Source organism: Canis lupus, chromosome 17, assembly GCF_048164855.1.
Source record: "Canis lupus baileyi chromosome 17, mCanLup2.hap1, whole genome shotgun sequence".
Lineage (NCBI taxonomy): Eukaryota > Metazoa > Chordata > Mammalia > Carnivora > Canidae > Canis > Canis lupus.
The window spans coordinates 28545172-28569454 of record NC_132854.1 but is presented as its reverse complement, the minus strand read 5'-3'; the positions used below and the strand labels follow the sequence as shown (position 1 = coordinate 28569454).

At 36.0% G+C, this 24283-nt stretch overlaps 1 long non-coding RNA gene across 4 annotated transcripts in view; it reads left to right on the top strand.

Annotated features, from left to right (window-relative positions):
* The first annotated feature begins 274 nt into the window (after positions 1 to 274).
* Positions 275 to 24283, top strand: part of LOC140608356 (uncharacterized) — an 85386-nt gene continuing 61377 nt past the window's right edge. For 2 of the 4 annotated variants that reach the window (XR_012010368.1, XR_012010371.1), the window contains exons 1-3: positions 275 to 338; positions 2713 to 2759; positions 24045 to 24125. This is a non-coding gene — a long non-coding RNA (uncharacterized lncRNA). Of the gene's footprint in view, positions 339 to 2712; positions 2760 to 24044; positions 24148 to 24283 lie in introns of all 4 variants that reach the window. The other 2 variants (XR_012010369.1, XR_012010370.1) reach the window with 1 other exon arrangement.

Genomic DNA, 24283 nt, shown 5'->3' with positions numbered 1-24283 from the left:
CTCCAAAGGAACTCTTAAGAAATGACATTAAATGTTCAGTTTTACATTTTTAATATGTATATAAGCAAATTTTGTGTTTTTTAAAAAGTTTATTTTCTGATTAATTTAGATATTTTTTAGGATTCATTCTAAGAATGGAATCTTAATTTATGGCATTGTATTTGTAGGAAATATGGTCAGAGGACCAATTAAATTGTCATTTTTTCCCCCAGAAAATTCCACTGTTGGTATGGTACTCAAAAGTAGAAACAATGGAGAATACACCTACCTCAAAATATGGAGTTCCAGAACTTCTAAAGGAGACATGCATGAGACTAGCATCTTCTTGGGAGGATAAGGTTATTCCTCTTGAGTGCTCTTTCCCATAAATATGGAACCAAAGACTTCTTCATACCTTCTTAAGTTCCTATATTTGGCCCTTTTTAGAATGTAAAACGGTTGTGTATCTTTCATGAAAAGCCTTTATTCTCTGTGGCCTAAGTCCTATCTGAATTCAGCACAGTGAGTCAGCAGGTGACCACCAGGGGGCAGCTATATACAGCCTTTGGGCTTAATTTTGCAGGCACTGGGGAATTATGGAAGGTTTCAGAGCAGAGGAGTGACCTAGTGAAAGTATGTGTTGGGAAGTTTAATTTGGTAGCCAGGGTGAAGGGGAAAGGATTATCCCAGAAAGTCTGATCTGAGACCATCGCTGTAATTTGAAGTAAAGAGGGGCAGCAGTGGCATTAAGGTAGGACTAGGAATGGAAAAAGAATTCCAGAATGTTCATTCCTTTTATTATTTTTTTAAAGATTTTATTTACTTGAGAGAGAGAGAGAGAGAGAGAAAGCACGTGCACGTGCCTGACTGAGTATCCATGAAGGGGGTAGGGAAAAGGAAAGGGAGAAAACCTGAAGCTGATCCTTGGCCAATCTGGGAGCCAGAGGTAGGACTTGATCATGACTAGCAGAAAGCAAGAGTCAGGGGCTTAACCGCCACCCAGGCGCCCCCAGAATGTTCATTCTTAATTAAAGTCAGAACCACATGACTGACTGGATATGGAAGAAGAAAATGGAGAACAAGTCTGCTTAGAGGATGTTAATTTTGAAAATGGAAATAAAGCTGCTTAGCTATATTCCCTGCCCTCTCCCCACTATGTATAATCAATTTCATTTTCATATAGAATTATAAAAACTTTTCAATGAAAATTTTAAGAATAACCTCAAAAGAGGCTTTTTGGAATATTAGACATTTCAGTCCCTGGTGGTTTCTGGAGATTTTGGAGGCAATTGTCGGTTGGCCTCTTTTCTTGGAAGGGAAAAAAATTAGAGTAAGAAACCATGGTGTTACTCTTTATTGTTAGACTTTTTTTTTTTTCTTCATTAAAATGGTAGATGTTTGGAGAAATAATGCCTGACTCTATCTCTCTGAATGGAGGGCAAGCCAATGGAAAATTGTGTTGTGGGAGGATATTACCTCAGAAGAGCTTTGTATTAGTACACATGTCCACATTACTTCCCAAAGCATACAGTCTCACCTTATTAATGAGTATTAAGAGAAAAGATCTCCCCCAAATATAAATACCCCAAATGTATCTGAGGGGGAGATCCCAGTGTAGTGCATGTTATGTATATTATACACTGTATTCTTAAAGCACACTAGAGAAAAGAAAATATTATCAAAATCATAAGGAATAGAGGATACTATAATTACCAAAAAAAAAAAAAAAAAAAAAGAAAAAGAAAAATCCACATACACATGGACTCATGTAGTTCAAACCTGTGTTGTTCTAGAGTCAGCTATACTCCCACAGTTTTGGTTGTAGTGAAAGTGGAAAAGACAAAATGCTCCAATAAACACAATAAGTTTTGAGGTTTGCCACTGGGGAATCCGTATCAATAGTTTTGATATAGAATTCTATGTACCATGCCAGGCCTTCTAAATTATGTAGTTAATTTCAGCAAACAGGAACTCAGGATAAAGATTCTCAAAAGTGTGATCCTGGTTTCTCTGTTTCTGCTCTCTGGAGTTCTGGGTCACCTGGTCTGGATCTTTACTACATTAGGCTACTGCACATTTGGTATCCATTGGAGTCACTCATATGGTGGCACTTACCCTCCTTGGATTGTCTAGATGGCCCTTTGGTACCTTAAAGGTGTCCATCACTTATGACTCATCCCACACAGAGATGCCTTTTCCTTTTCATAGCTTCAAAATATACTCAGACTGATTATTTCTCACCTACCCAGTGCTACTACCATTGACAAGCCACCATAGTATATTACCTGGATTTCTAGAATTGCATTTTATGCAATTCTATGCATCTACCTGTTCAGTCTGTTTTTCAACATTGGAGCTAGCAATCCTGATGGTCCATTCGTGTTACTTCTTAGCTGAAAATTCTGCAGTGGCTCCTAATTTCACCCTTAATCAAAGACTGAGTCCTTATAAAGAACTGGAGTTCTCTGCTACCTCATCTCCTGTGTTTCACACTTCACTCACTGCACTTCACTCACACTTAGAATATTCCAGACATGGCAAAATGCCTTCATTTCTTCAAGTCCTCTGGAGATTTAGGAGAAAATGAGGCCAACCCTGGCTGCCCTGTTTTAATTGCAAACTTTTCTTCCCACCAATTCTGATTACCTTTTCTTGTTTCACATCCCCACCCCCCCACACACACAATTCTCTATATAATTCTAATGTACTATGTAATTATGTTTTCTTTTTTAGATCTCTTCCTCTCTCTCTCTCTCTGCTAGAATATGTGCTCTGCAAAGGTAGGGATCTTTATCTGTTTTATTCACAAATGTATTGCATTTGTTTAAAGTGGGGTCCAGAGCAGTACCTAGAAAAGAACAGTAGATAATAAAGGAACTGTGCATTTTTCATTATTTGTGAAACTTGAGTAGGGCCTAAGAATTAAATATAGGCATGTATCTCTTATTTTTATGATATTGAGATTACATAGAAGAATGTCCTTGTTTGTAGGAGAATAAACACTAATGTATTCAAGGGTCATGAAACCTCCATTAACAAATGACTTAAATTGACTTATACAGTTTTAGCAACATTTCAGTAAGTTGAGACTATTTCAAAATAAAAAGTGCTTTTAAAAGTGTTTTTCTGGGGATCCCTGGGTGGCTCAGCAGTTTAGTGCCTGCCTTCAGCCCAGGATGTGATCCTGGAGACCTGGGACGGAGGCCCACGTCAGGCTCCCTGCATGGAGCCTGCTTCTCTCACTGCCTGTGTCTCTGCCTCTTTCTGTCTCATGAATAAATAAAAATCTTAAAAAAAAAAAAAAGTGTTTTTCTGAGGTGATGTGGAGGTAAAGATGAGTGGTATGCAGGAAGGGAAAGGAGATTCCACACAGAATTGCTTGGGTTCCTAGCAATAGGTCTTTAAAAAAAAAAAAATCATTTATTTATTTATTTATTCATTCATTCATTCATTCATTCATTCATTCATTCGAGACAGAGATGTGGAGACACAGGCAGAGGGAGTAGCAGGCTCTATGCAAGGAGCCCGATGTAGGACTCCATCCCAGACCCTGGGATCAGGCCCTGAGCTGAAGGCAGATGCTCAACTGCTGAGCCACCCAGGTATCCTGCAATATGTCTTTATTTGGGATTTAGCACCTAGTTCTCTGGGTTGGGGAGTGTCTCCTCGAACTGCTTAGGTTAAGAGTTTTTAGTTCACCACAGAACTTTCACCTTTCTGTAGTGCATAGGACACAGGAGGCTGGGCCAGCATAGGTTCAAGTACAACCTGCCCTTGTGTCTGGAATCAGCACTTTTGTGCTTCTCATCCCCCTGGTATTGAGTCTGAGCCACTCTGATTATTTTAGGTCCCTGGTTACTCTCTGACTTTCACCAAGATTCTCCATGTACCTCTCCATCTATCATATATGCTGGAAAACACCATGCAAACTCCTTCCTTCTAGTCCTTGCACACTGGAATGCTTCCCTCTTCCTGCCAGATATCCAAAGAGCTCACCTCTTATCTTTCACATGTTTTGCCATCTTCTCATATTTAAAATTCCTCCTCCCTGGTTCTCCTATCTTCCTTTCTTTGATTATCACTAACACATGATCTTATTCACTTGTTTATTTTCTCTCTCCTGAAGAAAATGTCAGGTGTAGGAAAACAGGGTTTTTTTTTTTTTTTTTTTTTTTTAAATTGATGTTATTTTGTTACTGATGTAAGCTCAGGTTATGGAATAGTACTTAGCACACCCCCAGGTACTTGGTAAATTTTCTGCAGATGAATTAAACAAATATATCCCCCATTGTGGATAGGATTCAATGAGTTGTAGAGTGTATGGGGAATGGTTTGGGACTGACCTCACCCTGTGGCCACTTAGCCAGAACCCCCTGTTTATATTTAATAAATGGGAAGCATCTGTTTTCCAAAACAACAATATTCTTTTCAGTTCCGTCAAGGATAGTGAGATTGTCTGGAGTAGGTTATCCCCACAGAAAATTTTCATTTTTATTCAAGTGTGCAAATAGTTTCTGTAAACATAGGTTGTAACAGGGATATTTGTGTTTCTGGAAGGGGAGGAAGAAACATTTTCTTTTTGATAGGATCCAAAGTCAGTTATTTCTCAAAACGTAGTGACTCGAAACACAACATTTATTTTGTTTATGAATCTGCAATTCGGTAGAGCTCAATGGAGACAATTTGTGTCTCTCCTCTTGGTATCAGCTGGGGCAGGTTCATAGTTTTCTGAAATTTTATCTGTTTTATGCTTTATCAAAAAGGAAAGGGACCAAGTGGTACTTACCGGCTAATGGGTAACATCAGCATATGCTGCAGTTAAGAAGCAGAGCCCTTTGGAATTACCAGTTTAGATTTGGCAGCATGTTTTGAAAGAATAAAATAATAAGGAGTACTCATGTTTGTGGTAAACTGTTCTATAAGTGGGTATCTAATATGAAAGGAGAAATATATAAAAGGAGGTCTACAGTTAGAAAATTCTAGAAGTTTGTTATTCTATTGTAGCCTAAAAGTTTAAACCCCTTGGAAAGATTCTAAAATAGGAAGATTTCAAGTTGGGAGGAAACATGGCAGGGGAAAATAAGCAAGGAAAATGTTCTGGTCATCTATCCATGCATAGTAAACTCTCAAAACTTAGTGACTTAAAGGAACCATTTCCTACACCCTCCTCCAATAATGTAGATTGGTAATTTGGGAATGGATCCAGACAGTGTAATCAAGGCCAACTCAGGCTGCAAAATCCACTTCCAAGATGGCCTCTTTAGGCACATTTTTGGCACCTCTGTGATCCTTGTCCTTTCTCTCCCCACGGTGTCCCAACTGGTAGGGCCTCTGCTGATGACTTATGCTTCTCACAACTTTTCACAACTTCTCATAACAATTTCTTACAAATTTTAAGATGCTCAGATATTTTACTTGGTGGCTTAGGGCCCTCAGAGAACATGTTCCAATGGACCCTGACAGAAGCTTCAAGAAGAAGTCACAGTATGTCACCTATGCTGTATTCTATAGATCAGGCAAGTCACTAACACCAGTCAAGACTCAGTGGGAAAAGTAGCTAAGAATTTGTAGACTCCTCTAACCTTACAGTCTGCCTTTTGGCCACAAGTTACTTACATTTCCCTGAAACACACAAAGCATTCATGTGTCCCAAAGCCCCCCAATTTCATTTTTTTTTTCCTTTTTCAGCATTGAAGCATTTTCTTTTTCAGCATTTTCTTTTTCAGCTTGAAGTCTGGGATCTGATCAGTTAAATCAGGTCCAGATGTAAGTTTCTCAGATGAAGTTTGAGTACAATTCTGAAGACTTACGAGCCAGAGATGAATTTTTCCCTCTCCCCAACACACAACATAAAATGGTAGAACTAGGTGGGAGAACCCCAATAAACACTAGTTCAAAAAAGACGAAAGCAGAATCCTATAAACACTTACTGGTTTGTAGCAATGATGAAATCTATTGGGGCATGTGTTGTCACCTCCTTGATTAGGGCCCCTTGATTGGTCTTGCCCCTTGAGAATGATTCTCTCTGGCTACTTGCTCTGCCCTCTGGACTCTTGGTTCTGCCACTGAGTCATGCTTCCTTTTCTATGAGAAATGGTCCTTGCTTCCAGCTGACTAGTTTACTTAGCCGGCTCTTCCCCCAAAGAAATTCAAAGGTTCAAAGGCCTCTTTTCATTTTGTAATTTCAGTTCAAACTAATATGATTCCTTTAAAAAGTTTGTGGGTTTGTGTGTATCAAATTATAATCCACTCTATTGGTTCAAAGCCAGACCACACTTTCTGAAATAGGTGTTTTGTTTGTTTTTAAACCTCGGACGAGGAGTCTGGATGCTTGGAGAAAACATCCTTAATATTTTTAGAGTACATTTGTCTAGGAGAGAGGATCTGAGAAACAGGACCTTATGATTTTTAGAAGCCCGAGTATACACATCTTTCAGTAATTCTTAGCCATATTCTGATATGATTATCATTAAGGTGATGCTTTACTGGTAGTGTTTGAGATTTAGTATTTACCTGGAGACCATTTCTTATTTTGAGAGCATATTGCTAACGAGAAAAACTAAGATTGGGCAGCCCCCGTGGCCAAGTGGTTTAGCGCCACCTTCAGCCCAGGGTGTGATCCTGGAGACACTGGATCGAGTCCCACGTCAGGCTCCCTGCATGGAGCCTGCTTCTCTCTCTGCCTGTGCCTCTGCCTGTGTGTGTGTGTGTGTGTGTGTGTGTGTGTGAGAATAAGTGAATAAATAAACAAAATTAAAAAAAAAAAAACCTAGGACTTAAAAACTCTTATTTTTAAATCCAGTGAGTCCTGGTTTCTTTCTTCTCAGTTCTGTTTGAAAGCTGAACAATTTTTTAAAAAAATTCTCTTGAGTGTTATCCCCACAGCTATAATGAGCTGATTGTCACTTTTAGCATTTTATCTGGAAATCTCTTTAGATAAATCCTTCAGTTCATTAGGGTTTTTTTTTTTTTTTTGCTTGTTGCAAATTAGAGGGGAGGAGACCCGTATTACCAAATCTTCAACCACTACACAATAGAGTGTACTCTTTTCTCCAGCCTCTGGTCACAATTTCCTCATAGTCCTTCAAGCCCAATAAACCCTTTCCAACTTTCTGCTCAACGCTGGGTCCACCAGCCAATGTTCCAGGTTTTAGGTTTTTGTTTATGACATCCCATTTCAGGTACCAAATTCTATTTTGTTTAATGCTACAAAACTACACTGACGCCTGATGACTTAGAACAACCGTTTCATTTTCCTAAGTATTTTCTGATCTAGGAATCCAAACATGGCTCAGTGGCCAGTTTGTTTCTGATCCATTTGCAGCATTAGCTGAGGCATTTAGAGCCAGTGAATCCACTTAAGTGGGTTCTTCACTCACATATTCAAGTGCTTCTTGGCCTCTTTCTCTTTCCATGTGCTGTCTTCAGGATTTCTCCATGTGGCTTGATCTTCTTATATCGTAATGATCTCAAGGTAGTCAGACTTTTTATATGGTGGCTCAGGGCTCCCACATAGTGTTCAAAGAGATCTGGGAAGAAGTTTCAAGTTTACATTTTCATCTAGTCTCTGAAGTGCCAGAATAACCTATCTACTATGTTCTACTGATCAATCAACGCACCAAGCCCAGCCCAGACTCCAAGAGAGGGGAGTTAGACTGGAACTCTCAATGGGAAGAATAGTAGAGAATTTGCTGCCTCAAGAATTTAGGTGTTGAGAGGTGTTGGTGGTCAATTAGATTTTAGGATTTTATTCATGTTAAAAGTATTCAGGCATTATTTACCTTTTATCACCTGTCCTTGAATATGTTTTTATGTTGTGTTGAAAAACCTACTTTCAGGAATTTGAGGGGTCAATGAGGGACTAGAGTCTGCTATAGAGTTTTTAAAGCTATCAGAATTTATGTATGTATTCATTAGTTTTGCTCTAACACTAAATTTAAACGAAGGGAAATTGGGTCATCAAAATATCCAAATCAATTACCACATTTGTTGAATATTCCCAGGCACTGAGACACTGGATATTTGCTTAGCTGACTGATGAATCTTATGGAGTGTCTGGCTTTTCTTGAATTTCAGAGAAATAAAGGATTTATATCTTAACCCACAGATACTGTGTATGTAGGGAAATGAAGCCAAAAAGAGCAGAAATAACCACAATCTTATATGGCTCTGGTTTAATAGAGAAAAATGCATGGAGAGCTTACACTTTGGTCTTTGTTCCCACAGTCTGGCTAGTGTCATTTCTGCAACTCCCTGCTGATATAGGAGGAAATAGGATCTAGGACCCCTGATAATGAAGACCCTTTGGGAAAGCAAGAAAACTCCTATTCAAAATCCCCATTCTACATATTTCTGACATTGTTTTGATCTTAAAAATTTTCCTAAAATAAAAAGGAAATAAGATAAAGTTACTTTTCCAGAACTTCAAGACACACTTAAAATTATATATTTAAAGGGAACTTTCAAGACACATTTCTAATTATAATGAGAATTATGAGATACATTTCTAACTGTCATCAATAATTAGAATTACACAAAATTTTTTTTCTAGTGGGCTTGTGAGATGTCAGATCTTTCTGAAAAAAATTGATATACTTGTGTATGCATATTAAAACTTCTAAACATGTTAAAGAAGCATAAAAGCAACTTGTTCACCAGGCCAATTTTTTTTTTCTGCCTTAACATCTTGCATAGCCAGTTGGATCTTAATCTTACCACAGTCTAGCTTTTGCCATTTCCCCAGAAGCCTGATGACTATTGGCACTAAGGTTTGGTTCTCAGGCTTAGAGTAGACAGACACACCACTGCCCGCACACACACAACTGATGGGCTAATAAGACAATGACTTGATAACATGCATATGCTCCTTGCTCTCTGGATACGAGCTCGGGCAAGTATCAGTTATGACAGATTTGGCCCCTTATCCAAGTTAGGTTAAATCAAGCCAAATATCGCTGGCAATTTTCTCCTATGAGTAAGATATTTCTTATGAAGTAGCTAGCTTCTGATTTGGAAATAATGATTTTAAAAACCAATGAATTTCTGTATACATACTGAGTAGTAATGATCAGCGAATTGTCAAAGCCTTTGAAGGTGCTGTTAGTTTGGAAGCTGGACAGTAATCCAGACAAAAAAAAATATGGTCATAAAAATATAGTTTAGAGAAGGAAATCAAGAAGTTTATTTTACTAAGGAGAAAAGAGGATAGTTGATAAAATTCTGATTAATAATGTATTGCTACTAATGTGTGAGAAAGTAAGGTGGTCACAGACCATACCAAACTCTAAAGAAGTTCTGTGCAGGGTCCAGTGTTGTCCATGTTAAATTGTTTTATGTGTTCCATCTCCCACCACTTCTGGTATGGGAAGAATATATCTGGGTGATATCTAGAATTTGAAGTTGGAAAATCCTTACTGATCTAGTAAGTATAAAATGCCTTGTTGATTGCTCTTGGAAATAGCTACTGAGTTCTATCATTTCACCCAGCTTAGTTTTTGACTAATCCATGTTGCCAAGCTGAAACCTACTGTTTTTGTTCTTCAAGTACATTTTGGGTGTCAGTGATTTTATGGTTAATCAATAAACCCCTGCCTTATGCTAGGAGTCAGGGCTACATGAATAGAAAGGTCTTCCCTCAGTGATCTTACTCTCTAGAGGCGAACAGTAAACAAAATGTTAAAGTATAATGAAATTAGTAGTAAAATAAGGGTATTAAGGTGCTATGGGAGTATGGCAAAGAGAAGATAAAACTCCACTTTGAGGATCAAGGACAATTTCACAGAGGAGGTAATATTTGAATTGGAATTTAAACATTACTTGGAATCTCCAGGCAAAATAGAAGGTCATACTCTAAATAGAGTAAATATGGACATTGGAATGGAAGTTTAAAGAATCCTGTGTTCCAATCTTGTTTTCAATACCAGATAAGACCTCCATTGTGTGTGGGGGAGGTAGGTGAGGGGGGCGAGGAGAAATGTTGTAGGTTTGATTTTCCTGGGAAGTAGCAGAGAGAATAGATGCTGGTCAGTGGAGAGAATTATCCCAAAAGACATCAGTGGGAATGTATAATTGAAGGATGAGGTCAAGTGGAGTCAGACTAGTGTGAGAGGAAAATAGGATTAGTCTCTATTCTAAATATAAGTGTAAAATTAGATATTAAGAGAAAATAGACCAAGGAAGAAGGCCAAAGATTCAGCAATGAACAGAGGGAAGTTGGGGTATTGGATGAAGAGTTAGAGGTAAGGAATAAGGAAACCAGTGGATAAAGCTTGAGTGTTTCAGAGTAACACAATGAGAGCAGGAATCTGCTTTCTGTTCACACCCTAAGCAGGCAGCCAGGCTCTAGGTAGTTACCTACAGGAGCTACATATTTGGAAGACCTAAAGGATACCTTTTTGTATGGATGAAATTTGAGAGCATGTAGTAGAGAAATGTGGCCAGAGAGGTAGACAGTAACAAAACTGTGAAGTCCTTCTAGTTCATAAGGAGTTTGAAATTTCTCTGAAGGTACTTAGAAGACACTGAAAGATTTTGAGCAGGGAGATTTGCATTTAAGAAAATTTTCTGGTAGCAGTGTCCAGGATGAATTAGGGTATAGGCAGTGAAGTGGAATGTAAGGGGATTAAATAGAAGACTATATCAATAATTCTGATGCAAGATTATAAGGACCTAAAAGGCAATGGCAATAGGGACAGTGAGAAAGAGGAGTATTTGAAAGATATTTAGGTACCAAAATAGACCTATTATATAAATGATCTTATGTAAGAAGGGAGAGAAAATGGAAGATTGACACTAATTTTCAGTATTCAGCCTGAGAGGCATTTTAGTCAAAGTGTATTAACTACTTATAACAACTTCAGAATTTCAGTGTGGGTAACCTAATAAGTGTTTATTTTTTACCATGCATTTTTATAAGGTGCGGGTGTCACTGTTCCATACAGTCACTCAGGGAACCAAACTACTTCCATTTCATGGCTACACACTCCCACAGGGCCTCAGAATCCTTCTCTAATACTTGGTCCAGCTTGTGGATACAGAAAAACAGTGTGGAAGATTGTAAGGAGATTGTTAGTATCTAGACAAGGAAATTATATGTATCATTTCTGTTCTATTCCTATTAGTCCAGACTGATTCATATGGCTACACTTAAGTGCAAAGGATCCTGGGAAATATAGCTTGGGTGTCCGGGAGAAGAAATTGAACTTTGCTGAAGATACCAGCACAGTCTGCCTTTCTAACCACCAACTGTATTTTTCACTATTCCTTTCTTGCATAGGAGACCTCTCTTTTGCAAGTGAGTCAACCTAAAGTTCCATCTAGTAATTCATTCTGATCAAAGCGCACTCTCCCAGGTGATTTACAGTGAGAGATGTAATGCCTCATTAGTTTGGTGACTTATGATCTAAAATAGCAAATTTTCTACCCTCCCTCTCCCATACACTGGTGCAACATAGGCACCATAAACATTTCCATTAAGAAATAGACAAATGGTTAATACATAGTCACTGGTGTATAGCAACTCAAATTCACTGGGTAGATATTATGAAATGTTTCCCATTCTGGAGATAGAGGCATTTCCTTAATAAGTCCCAGTTCTGTTCTCTTGGAGAAATTCCCTGGTTCTGTCCTCTGCGAGATGGTTGCCTGTCCATATCTTCCTTAACCACATCTGAAGTAGATGTTGGAGAGTATGTCTTGAAGGAGACATGGCTTTCACTGCTCATTCTTACTTGAGGGATGTCTTAGAACAGATTTGCAATTTCTTTTTTTTTTATTTTTATTATTTTTTTAATTTATTTTTTATTGGTGTTCAATTTACTAACATATAGAATAACCCCCAATGCCGTCACCCATTCACTCCCACCAGATTTGCAATTTCTTTGTCAGTATAGTTCCCTCAGAGTAGTAGGCTACTGATCTTAGTATTTCCAGTCAGTTTCATATGCCAATAACCATACCTTTTCTTAGTTCTTTTCTACACTAGTTCTCATATTTGCTTTTATTTTTCCTTTTAAAATGATTTTCTCTCACATTTCTCACTGAACATAACAGAGGCAACCTGAGGCTGAGACAGTAAACATGGGTTGGAGTTTAGGACCCTTAACCAATCTTTGCTATAAAGTTGAGTTATTTTGTTTGGGTAGTATTACTGGATTTTTTTTTTTCTTGAAGCGTTTCTCAATATTTTATTATTAAAGGTTTAGTAGCCATAAATTTTTCTAAACTTCTATGCTATCTTCTATTTTTGCTTGAAACAAGCCAATTCTTTTTAAAGTGCATCACTTTCTTATAATACCTTGCCTAACGAAGACAGTAGCAGGTAACACAGGATATTCTGATTCTTTCTAGCTACTTCTAGATCTTGAGATTTTGTTGTCATGTGGAAGATAGGCAACAGTTTTATTGTTTTGCAATTGTGTGATCCAATATGTCACTATCTTTTTTTTTTTTTTTTTTGAACTTATGTCAGCTGTTTCTTTACTGCTTGGTTTCCAATCAGTAAGCCAATGCCATGCCTTTTTGGTGTTTATCAGAATTCCTCACTTAAGATAACATTTTACTTGGGCAGGCAACCCTGTGTAAAATCTCTCAACTCAATGCCTCAAAACAGAAGTTTAGTTCTTGCTCATGTGTCAGTTTAGTAAGAGCCTGCCATAGGGAAGGACTCTATTTAAAGCAGTCATTCAGGTATCCATGCTGCTTCCTTTTAGTGCTTCTGCCTTCCTAGAGCTTGAATCTTTCATGGGGTTCTATGCATCTGGCTGTCAGACTAAGGAAGAGCAAGAATATATAAGATTAAAATCTGGAAGTGACATAAATCATTTTAGTTCAGATACTATTGATAGTCAGTCATATGGCCATACCTAACTGGAAGGAGAAAAAGAAAACAGGATTTGCTGCATCAGACTAGAAGATGACTAGGGGATACTATATACTCTGATAAGAAATACTGGGTGCATCAGGTTTAGATATATATTTGGGGGAGAAGAGTGAGTTAGGGAGTGAGTTAGGTTTGATTAAGAGAGACCTCTGATTCTTCCAGTGGGACCATATAAAAAGTATTATAAACCTCAATATGGAGCTCACATTAAAGGTATAATTTTTAGAAGTAGATGTGGTAGTGATTTACATATAGATTACTAATCTATACACCTAACATAATTTAGCCATGTCTGTTGCTTCTAAACTTCCCACTTTTTCTTACTTTGATACTACTTCTCTGCCCACAATGCTTTTTTTTTTCCATTTTATGTTTTCTCTTCTTTTTCTTTCACATTTTTACTCTTTTTTTTTCTCACTTTCCCCTTTACTCTTTATATTCTGCTAATACTCTTTATTTGAAGTGCCTAAAGGTCTACATTTTAACAACTAGAATTTTAAACAACAGAAGTTTTAAATTAAGTACACCAATAAAAATAAATGCATTAATTTTAGAATGAGTATTTAATAGTAATCTAGAAAAGCCATAGGCATTGATTATTACCACATGTATTTATATTTGAATTGACAAAACATTTTCTCAAGGAAGCTGGGTAGCAACTCAGAATTTCATTTTTCTAAACATCTCATATTGATATTTTTCCAAGTTGGTATCTAATACAGTTAATCTCTAGAGGTTTTCAGTTTGCTCTGACTGTAGCAGATGTTTGTGTATTTTCCTTCTCTCTCATTGCAAGAGAGATACAAGAAGCTTGCATTTGATTTTGTCTACTTAGTAAGCAGTTACAGACATTAATTCCAACTAGAATACTTGGTTTTTAGAAGTGACTCATGGTAAGCTATAAGTAGTTATATGTATTGTACTCCTGTGCCTATGAAAGGAACAAAAAGGACAATTAGAATGGGGAAAAAAGATATTTAAGGGGGTCATTGGTAATGCCAAGAATTTGTATCTAAATGAGCTATGGCATGGATATTAAATCATCATGTGCAGTTTATAATAGCAGTGAGGAAAGAACAATTTGGCCGGCAAATGGAAAGAAATTCTATTAGAAATTTCACTCATGAAGTTGATGTGAGGAATTGGTGTGTATGTTGTTTCACCAGCTGAAGGACCTGAGATGGAAGCCCTAGAAATAGTCCATTTTGGAGTGTTTAGAATTATGAGAATCTTCAGATTATGAAAATCCTTTTTTGGTGTACTTTTTGTCCCCCCTTACTTTATGTTAGGGCCTTTATGGTATTACTTGGAAGAGTTGAAGCTGGATTCCTCTCATAGTGTTCTAAGTCTAACCTAAAAGACCAACAGATTTTTCTTACTCCATTGCATTTTCTGAAGCACCAGTAAAAAGAGATGAACCAAGTTAAAACTTTTGTCATGTGATGAAATTTTAAGAAAGTTACTTGATATATGTGACTCCTTTTAGCAGTATGGATGGATTACAGGTTCTAAAAAATCCTCACACTGAGAAATATGTAGATAAACAGCACTAACAGCAAAAATACTTTTACACCTATTGCTTACATCATAAAGAAGAGAAACCCCCAAGGTGCCCACATAAAAGGAAAGCAAATATAGTAAGCATAAATTAGCTGAAACAAGAATGGTAGGTAGAAGAAACAGCTTGAACTGCCTTGGAAGAAAAGTCAAAATCAAGGAATTAGAGTTTGAATATTAATGGACATGAGAGAAAAGGGGAGAAACCATGTGGATCTGGAAGGGGATCAGCTGAATTTAAGACCTTAACATAATCCTGGGCCTCTTGAAGGGACTACATCCTCAGTGAAAAATGTGGCCATTTAAAAAATAAAAAAAAAAATTAAAATCTACTTGCTCAAAGCAAAAAATTTATGTCTCCAACTAGGCTCTCAAGAGAATTATGTTATATTTCCAGTGTAATTCACAAACTCTAAGCTCTAAAGATCATTTCAGATAGAAAGGGTAATCTTTCTATCCAGTAGACAAATACAAGCCTCTTTACTGAAAAGTATCCTAGACTCAGACTTCTATAGATTTCTACAAATTAAAATAAAAAAATAAATTACCAAAACAAGAGGAGGAAACAAGTGACAAGAGTTAGGAAAAATAGTATATTTATGCCTTCAAGGACTTTAGATACTGGAATGATCTGAAAGATAATATAAAACAATTATGTATGACATTAAGTAAATAAAAGATGAAATTGGAAAAAAATCTGATACTATTAAAATAAAATATGGAAATAAGATCATTGAAATTATGATTAATTTCTATTTTTTGGTAATGACTAAGATAATTTTACCAATAGTCACTGGGTGCAAAGGAGCAACAATAACACTTCAGTGTTCTTAGAACGTAAGTAATCGAAGGCAGAAATAGAAGGCAGAAAACAATAGAATGACATATTCTGAGTGCTGAAAGAAAATATAATGCCATCTAGAATTCTATATTTAATGGAAATATTCTGTAAAAAAAAAAAAAAAAAGGTGGATTAAAGAAATTTTCAGACAAAATCTGAGGGAATTCTTCACCATATCTTGAACGCCAAAGAAATAATAAAGGATATTCTTTGGGAAGAAAAAAAAATAGGGGTGTATAAAATTAAAAAAGGTTAAACATTTGATAAATGTAAACAAATGTTACTGTGAAAGAACAAATACTGTCTTAAGGGGTTAGGATGTATCTAGAATTATAAAATGAAAAAGTACAGAAGTCAGGAGAAGGTGAATGTAATGAAAGAATCTTAAGGTTCTTCCATCATAAAAATACTAATTTATAGACATTGACAAGGGAAGTTTGAATTTTGTAATCTCTAGGACAACTGGAAACTAAGATTCATAAAAGTGTGTAAAGTATAAAGCTGATGGAAGAAAAAATGGGATTAAAATATAAACTACCACCAGGGGCACATGGGGGGGTAGGGGGGTGTGTGTTCAAATATACCTCTTATCCACCAGGGGGCACCTGCCATCCTGGCTTATAGAATTCCTTTCTACTCCATGAGGCAGTACCACCAGATCCTGGTGAATGCTCCAGTAGTATCAGACAAACCAAGAAAACCAACTAACGCTGAAAAGGCCCTTAAAATCAAACTAGTGTTGGAATCACAGTACATAAAAATAGGCCAAGACTCATATGCTAAACCTGGATGGGGTGACTACTTTCTAAAATAAATGCTGTAAGCAATATTCAGTCTAGTGCATTAGACAAAATGTCCATTATACAATAAAAAAAATTACCTGTTCTTGCAAGAACCAAAAAACAAAAAAACCCACCCAACAACCACAACTTGAAAAAGTCAATCAATTAATGCTGACACTAAGATGAATTAGAGACCTTCCAGACAATGACAAAGACCCAATATTTGTATCCTTGCAATCTCAGAAAAGGACAGCATGTGGCTGAAAGACTATTTGAAAAAATAATAGCTAAAATTTTCAAAATTTGGTGAAAGATACAGACTTGTAGATCCAAGAAGCTGAGCAAATCTCAAACAGTAAAATCCCAAAGAAATTTATCCCAAGACACTTCATACTTAAACTTCTGAAAACTAAAAACAAATTTTAAAACCGCCAAAAGGAAATAGTGCATTACCTATAAGATAATACCAATTTGAACAATGGCCGATTTCTTTTTTGCAACCATAGAAGTTTTTTGTTTTTTTTTTTTTAAGATTTTATTTATTTATCCATAAGAGACACAGAGGCAGAGACATAGGCAGAGGGAGAAGCAGACTCCATGCAGGAAACCCAATGTGGGACTCGATCCCCGGACCCGGGATCACTCCCTGAGCCAAAGGCAGATGCTCAACTGTTGAGTCACCCAGGCAGCCCCATGGAGGTCTTAAGGGGCATGACATTTTTTTCTTTTTTATATTTTATATTTAAATTGTCACAAATAAGTTTCACTGAAGATTTAAAATAAGTTATTTCCTATCCTTCCAGACCAAGGTCTAAACCAGTATTTATTGAATACCTAAGTGCTGTGTCTTTAGACAAAAGCCAGGAGGGAAAGGAGGCTCTGGAAGAAGAGACTTGCAGGGGTCACCCAACTGGGAGTTGGGGACTGTCCCAGTCAGGGCTGACCCTGGGTCTTCTGGACTCCAGAGGTGGCTCTCTGTACCTGAGCACTTCCATGGGAGGAACTCAGGTATGAAGTCAGGGATCTAGACTCCCTCCCAGCTTCATACAGCATCAACTGTGACCCAGGTGAAGTCCCCTCTCCCTGAGCCTGTTTCCCCATGTGTGCAATGAGGATGGGGCTGGCCAGATCTTGAGGGTGTTGCAGTTCAATTCCTCTAGTCCCTATCTAGTCTAGTCCTCTGGCACACACCTACCTGAGTGGTCTGTTTCACCCACCTGCTGGACTTCAGAAATGACTCTGGCTTGGCTCTCAGACCCACAACAGTCCCTATCTAGTCTAGTCCTCTGGCACACACCTACCTGAGTGGTCTGTTTCACCCACCTGCTGGACTTCAGAAATGACTCTGGCTTGGCTCTCAGACCCACAACATTTTTCAATTGCTGAAAGAAAAGAACTGTCAATTATGAGTTCTATATCTAGTAAAATTATCTTTTAGGAAGAAAAAGAAATAAAAATACTTTCAGAAGGAAAGCTAAATGAATCTGTTGTTATAGACTTGCCCCTAAGGATTAGCTAAAGGAAGTTCTTCAAATAGAAAGGAAATGATAAAAGAAGAAATCTTGGAACACCATGAATGAAGACGGAATAACAAAAACAGAAATGTGTAATATAGACTGTCCTTTCTCTCATGAATTTTATGAATTCTACTTGGTTAAACCAAAAATTCTAATATCATCCAATACCAAGGATGATACTTAAAAGCAAGTAAAGTGGAGCCCTAAATAGAAGTTGCCACACTTCACACAAAGTAGTAAAATGTTGGTATCAGTATACTGTTACATGTGAATATTATAGTATCCAGAGCAACCACTTCAAAAGCTACACAATGTAATACGTTTATAAACACCAAAAATAGTCTTAACATGTAAACATGTCTACTACTTAACATGTAGTAAAGATGTCAATTCTTTCTATATTGATCTATAGGTTTGGTGTAGTTCCTATTGAAGCTCCATCAAATGTTTTGTGTAGATACAAACTAAAGTTCATATGGAAAGGGATAGAAGAATAAAGAGTGTGTGTGTGTGGGCGGGGGGGGGCAGGCCGGGGTGGGGAGAGGGGGGCGGGAAACTACCCAATATTAAAGCTTGTTATATGGTTACTGTGGTCAAAGACTGTGATATTGGTGGAAGGACCTGATCCACAGATCATTGGAACAGACTAGAAAAGCCAGAAATAAAGCAATACAAAGGTGCAAAATGAAGCATTAGAAGAAGGATAGCCATTTTATTTTTAAAGTGGCAAAAGTTTAGAAATGGAGAGCAGATTAATGGTGGCTAGGAATTAAGGATGGAGGTAGGGGCAATGTGGATGATCTTTGTAGTGCTGAACTGTTCATTATTTTGATTATAGTGAACATATAAGTTGATATGAGTGATAAAATTATATAGAACTTAATACACATACACACAAGCACAAATGTGGAAATTTGAATAAAATTGGATCATATCAATGTCAATATGCTGGTTGTGATATTTATACTATAGTTTTGCAATATAGTCTTTAGAGAATATATAGTCTTTAGAGAAAACTGGGAAAAGTGTAGGACCTTTTACATTTTTACATTTCTTACAACTGCAGGTGAATGTATGATTATCTCAATAAATACCTGAACTGAAAAAAATCAAAAAGAAGAATAGGAAAAGAAATAAAGAAGATATAGGTCAAATAAAAAGTCTAACAATGTAGGTTTAACCCCAAGACATGAGCGATTGTGTTAAATGTAAACAGACAAAATACTTCAGTAAGAAGACAAAGATTATTATGCTAGATTTTAAAAATCTGTGGCTAAATGGAGACATACTTCAGAATATGAAAAATTTGAAAGTAAAAAAAGAAAGTGACATGTCATTAGAAGACAACTTATTTTTTAAAACTAATATCTGTATTGTATAGTAGTATACATATGTTAGGTGTGAAACATTCTCAGAGCCAAAAAGGAATTTTATAAAGCTTATCAGGAAGATACAAAAATTTCAAATTTACTTAATCTTCATCATTTCTGGCTTTTTAAATATATCTTGAAGAACAAAGTGAGAGGATTTCCTTTGTCAAGACTATAATAATTAAGACAGTATGTCATTTTCTTAAATATACACAGACAGATGAATGGTACAGATAGATTTGAGACCCAAACATATAGATAACTCGATTTTATAAAGATGGCATCCTTATAGGGATATTTCCTGTAGGGAACAATGGACTTATTAATAAATTATATTGGGCTTGCTGATGTCTATATAAAAACATACTTGGCACTAACAGGATATACAAATATCAGTCCTGAATGGATTAATAAACCTAAGTATGTATAAGGCATAAAATTTCTATTAGCTGATTTGGAAAATCTCTTCAAGTCATTCAAGTTGTATTGCTGCAACTTAACAAATACCCTAAATAACAAATAACAAAAGTTGTCAAGTTTAGTGTGTGTGAAATTAACATAGAAAAATGAATTCCATTTCTGTGCACTAGCAACATATAGAAAGGTGTAACTTAAAATCATCTACACAAATTTATTTGTAGAATCAAAATTCAAGAACTAATAAGATTTTTCATAGAAGTTGACACAGTAATCTTAGATAAATATGAAATAAAACAAAAATAGCCAAGACTGAACAATAATGGGAGATGATTTAAAGATATCAAGGTTATTATGAAGCTATACCAACTTATAAATGTAATATTAAAACAGATATTAGAAAGTGACCCATTTATATCTAGAAATTTGTTATATAATGAGCAAAACACTAGAGCAGCAGAGAAAGATAAACTTTTCAATAAACTGTACTGGGATTTTTGGTTACCCATATGGAAAAAAATGAAATTAAATTGATATTTCACACTATACTAAAAACTTTATTCCAGATGTTTTAAATACATTAATGTAAAAAACAAAACTAAAAAATTTTAGAAGGAAATATAGGAGAATAGTTTTATGACCTCACGATAGGGAAATATTTCTTAAACATGACACAGAAAGGAAAAACCATAAAGGAAAAGATCTATAATTCACCTCTACTTAAATTAAAAACATCTGTTCATCAAAGGATATCATTAAAAAAGGACAAAAATACCACAATCTGGGGAAAGTATTTGCAAGCATAAAGCCAACAAAGGATTTGGGTCCAGAAAAGATAATCACCTGTAAGTTAACTCATTAGAAAATGTGGGTAAGACACAGATAAACTTTACTTACAAGAAGAAACACAAGTGACCGACAAATATATGAATATATACCTCATCGGTAATATGAAATGCAAAATTAAAACTACAATGAAGTATTTTCCATCCTCTAGATTGGCAAACATTAAGACATTGGACAATGTCATGTTTGTTAATCTCTTATATGCAACTGATGGATGTGTAAATTGGTACAATCACTTTGGACAACAATTTGGTATTATGAACTATTGGCTCATGGCCTGGGAATGAGCTTCTATGAAACATTCTCAAAACTCTTGCACATTTTCACTGTTATAGCAGCCTTAGTTGTATTCACAAACTGGAAGCAACACAAGTAATTCCTTTGCAGAGAATGGATAAAGTGCAATAGCATAGAATTATTTATGGCAGTAAATATTAACGAGTTATAGCTAGCTACTCATGTCAACATGAATTCAATTCAGGGACATAATGTTGGGTAAAAGACAGTAAATTATAGAAGATAGTACCAATTAAGTGCAGAAACATATTCACCAACATATGGTTTAAGATGCATACTATGTTGTGGATAGTTAACACACAATTCAGTATTTACTTTGGAATGATGAGTTAAATATCATAGGAAGGAGAACCCAGGAGCTTCACTAGTGAAATATCATTGGATTTCTTAAGCAGAGTAGTAGATAATGGGTGTTCATTTTTTTATTGTTCATAATACATGTATACATTTTATGTAGTATGTATTGTACATAAAATGAATAAAAGAAGTGATTGGTAATTTCAAATCTGAGGTAATACAGTGTCCCTTGCCCCATAACATTTCATCTTCCGTTTGCTCTACAAACGTAATGTGAAGAAAACTCAATGTGTGGTAATGCCTCCTATGTTGACTTGATGATATTTATATTGCAAGGCCATATAAAGGTCCCATTCTGTAGACCATGAATATGGTATTTGATGATATAAGAATTGAAGATGGTGAATGGGCTGGGCCACCATTCATCACTGTTCCCTGTTTGCCTGATAGTGTTAATAATTCAAAGCCATTAATCTCCAATTTCTCATAGGGATTGGACACAGACTCAGGTTCTTTCTGTAGGTAGCCATTGCCAACAGACCCAAATTAGCTCTCAAGTTGAAACTCACTTTCACATTACTAGACCACTGAGTCTAGTATATCATTGTGAATGAAGTTACAGGAAGGAAAAATCTGAAAGAAAGAAAAAAAAAACATTTTATGTAAAAGTAAACAAACTTGCATATGGTATAGTATATTTGTGCTTTTGACAAATACATAAATGGATGCATCGCCCATAACACGTACAGATTACAACCTTTCCATCACCCTGGAGAGCTCCTCTATGCCACTTTAGTCAATTTACTCACTTTTCTGGTGTTTTGTTGTTGTTGTTGTTATTTTCATAGAACAGCTTTATTTGTGGGAGAACTTCATATATATGGAATCTCATAAGACATATTCCTTTGTGACTGGCTTCTTCCACTTAGGGTGTTGGACATGAGATCCACCCATGCTGTTATTTATCACAAGCTCACTCTTTTTTCTTGCAGAGTAATATTCATAAAAATACCACACATGGTTTATTTTTTTGTTGATAGACATTTGAGTCAATTCCAGTTTGAGCTTTTTATAAATAAAGCTATTATGTTCATTCATACAAAGAAAACCAGTACTGAATGTTCATATGTTTTCACTCTAAGGTAATTATCTAGAATGGGGATGGGTGGGTAGAAGGTACATATGTGCTTAACGTTATGGGACACTGACAATTTTCTAAACTGGTTCCATTATATGTGCATCCCCTCACCCCCATCTCCCCAACACAAACTACGAAAATTCTCATGTTTCACAATCTCATTCACAGTTGATATTGTCAGAGTTTCTAATTTAACCATTTTAGTGTTGTGTAATGGTAGCTCCTCCCTCAATTTAATATTCAGTAGCTCATTTAATATGCATTTCCCTGATGAGAAATTATGTTGAGTACCTTTTTATGTGCCTGTTGGTCAATTGTATATCTTCTTTTGTGAAGAGTCTAAGTCCTTTGACAATTTTTATTGACAAGTCTTTTGTCAAGATATGTTTTGTGAATATTTTCTCTCAGTGGTTGGCTATCCATTTTCTTGATGACTTTTTTTTAAAATTTTTTATTTATTTATGATAATCACACAGAGAGAGAGAGAGAGAGAGAGGCAGAGACATAGGCAGAGCGAGAAGCAGGCCGGGAGCCCAAAGTGGGATTCGATCCTGGGTCTCCAGGATCGGGCCCTGGGCCAAAGGCAGGCACCAAACCGCTGCGCCACCCAGGGATCCCTTCTTGATGACTTTTGATAGAGTTTTTAACTTTGAGGTTTAATGTACTCATACTTTCTTTTATGATTATTTTATTCTATCTAGGAAAAGTAGTCTATGACAAAGTTATGAAAAATCAAATATTTTATTTTGGAAGATTTACAGTTTTGTCTTTGTCTATTGTCCATCTAAATTAATTTTTGCATTGTGAAGTGATGGTCAAGATTTATTTTTCCCATATGAGTAGTCAGAAAAGATTCTTTTCCCCCATTGAATCACCTTGACCTTTTGTTGAAAAGCACTTGACTGTATAATTGAGTCTACTTCTAAAGCCTCCATTCTGCTTCAGGGAGATCTGTGTGTCCTATCCCCAAACCCACATCTTTATTATCGTAGCTGTAGCATAAGCCCTTCTCCTCTGTTCTTCTACTTGAAAATTATTTTTGGTATTTTAGGGTCTTTGTATTCCCATTTAAGTTTTGAATTACCTTGTAACATTCTACTTAAAAAGGCTGTCAGAATTTTTATTTGAATAGGCATAAATGTATAGATAAACTTAGGGAAATTGGCACCATGCTAATATTGAATTTTGCAATCCATGAACATGGTTTATCTTTGCATTTATGTTCACTTTCTCCAATTTCTCTGAGAAATGCTTTTTATATTTTTAGTGTAGAGGTCTTGAAGTTTTTAGTAAATTTATTCCTAAGTATTGTTTTTAAAGTACACTTATGAATAGCATAGTTTTTAAAGTTTATATCTTCCAATTGTTTTTAGAATAGAGAAATGCAATTGATTTTTTTTAATGTCCTTGTATCTTGTGACCTTGCTAAATTTAATTTTGGGGTATGATATATGTTTTGTAGACCTCTTAGGATTTTCTACATAAGTAATTATTGTCAATAAATACAGGGTTTTTGTTCTTGTTTTTTATTTGACTTATTACATTTTAAACTTTAATGTTGAAAAGAAGTGGTGATGGCAGATATTTCTCCATATCTCAGGGGGGAAGGCATTTAATGTATACCTGCTAACTATGATGTTAACTATAGGTTTTCTGTGAGAGTTCTTTATCATATCGAGAAAGCTTCTATTGAAGGTTGCTGAGACTTTTTGTCAAGAATGGATTTTGAATTTTGTCAGATGCTTACTCTGTATATTTCTGATCATATTTTTTTTTCATGTTTAGTCTGTTGATACAGTAAAATACAGTGATTATATACTGAATGTTGAACCAACCTTACATTACTGTAATGAATCTCCACTTGCTCATGATGTAATTATCCATTTTATATATTCATGGATTTCATTTACTAATATTTTGTGAATATTCAGACTGGCCTACACAAGTTGTGAAGTGTTTTCTTTCTTTTCTGAAGGATTTTGTGTGGGATTACTATTATTGTGTCCTCAGATGTTTGACAGCCTTCACCAGTAAATCCATGAAGATCTTTCTATTCCTTTTCTTTTGCTCAATTATTTATGAGGTTTTTTCCTCCCTTCCTCTACTCCCTTTCTGACAATCAGACTTTGAAGTTCTCAAGATAATAAGATTACAGCTTTCTACTTGAGTTCTAGCCTCCCCAGGACAAATGGGCAAGAGACAACGTAAGTGAAAAGCCATATAAAGGTACATTTTACCTTGTGTACTTCTCTTTGAGTTTCCAATCCTCTCCCATCATTTTATTCTGCTTTCACTCTTCACTGTCTCCAAATAGTGTTTTTTATATTTATATATTATTGAGAGTTTACAATTATCTGGGAAA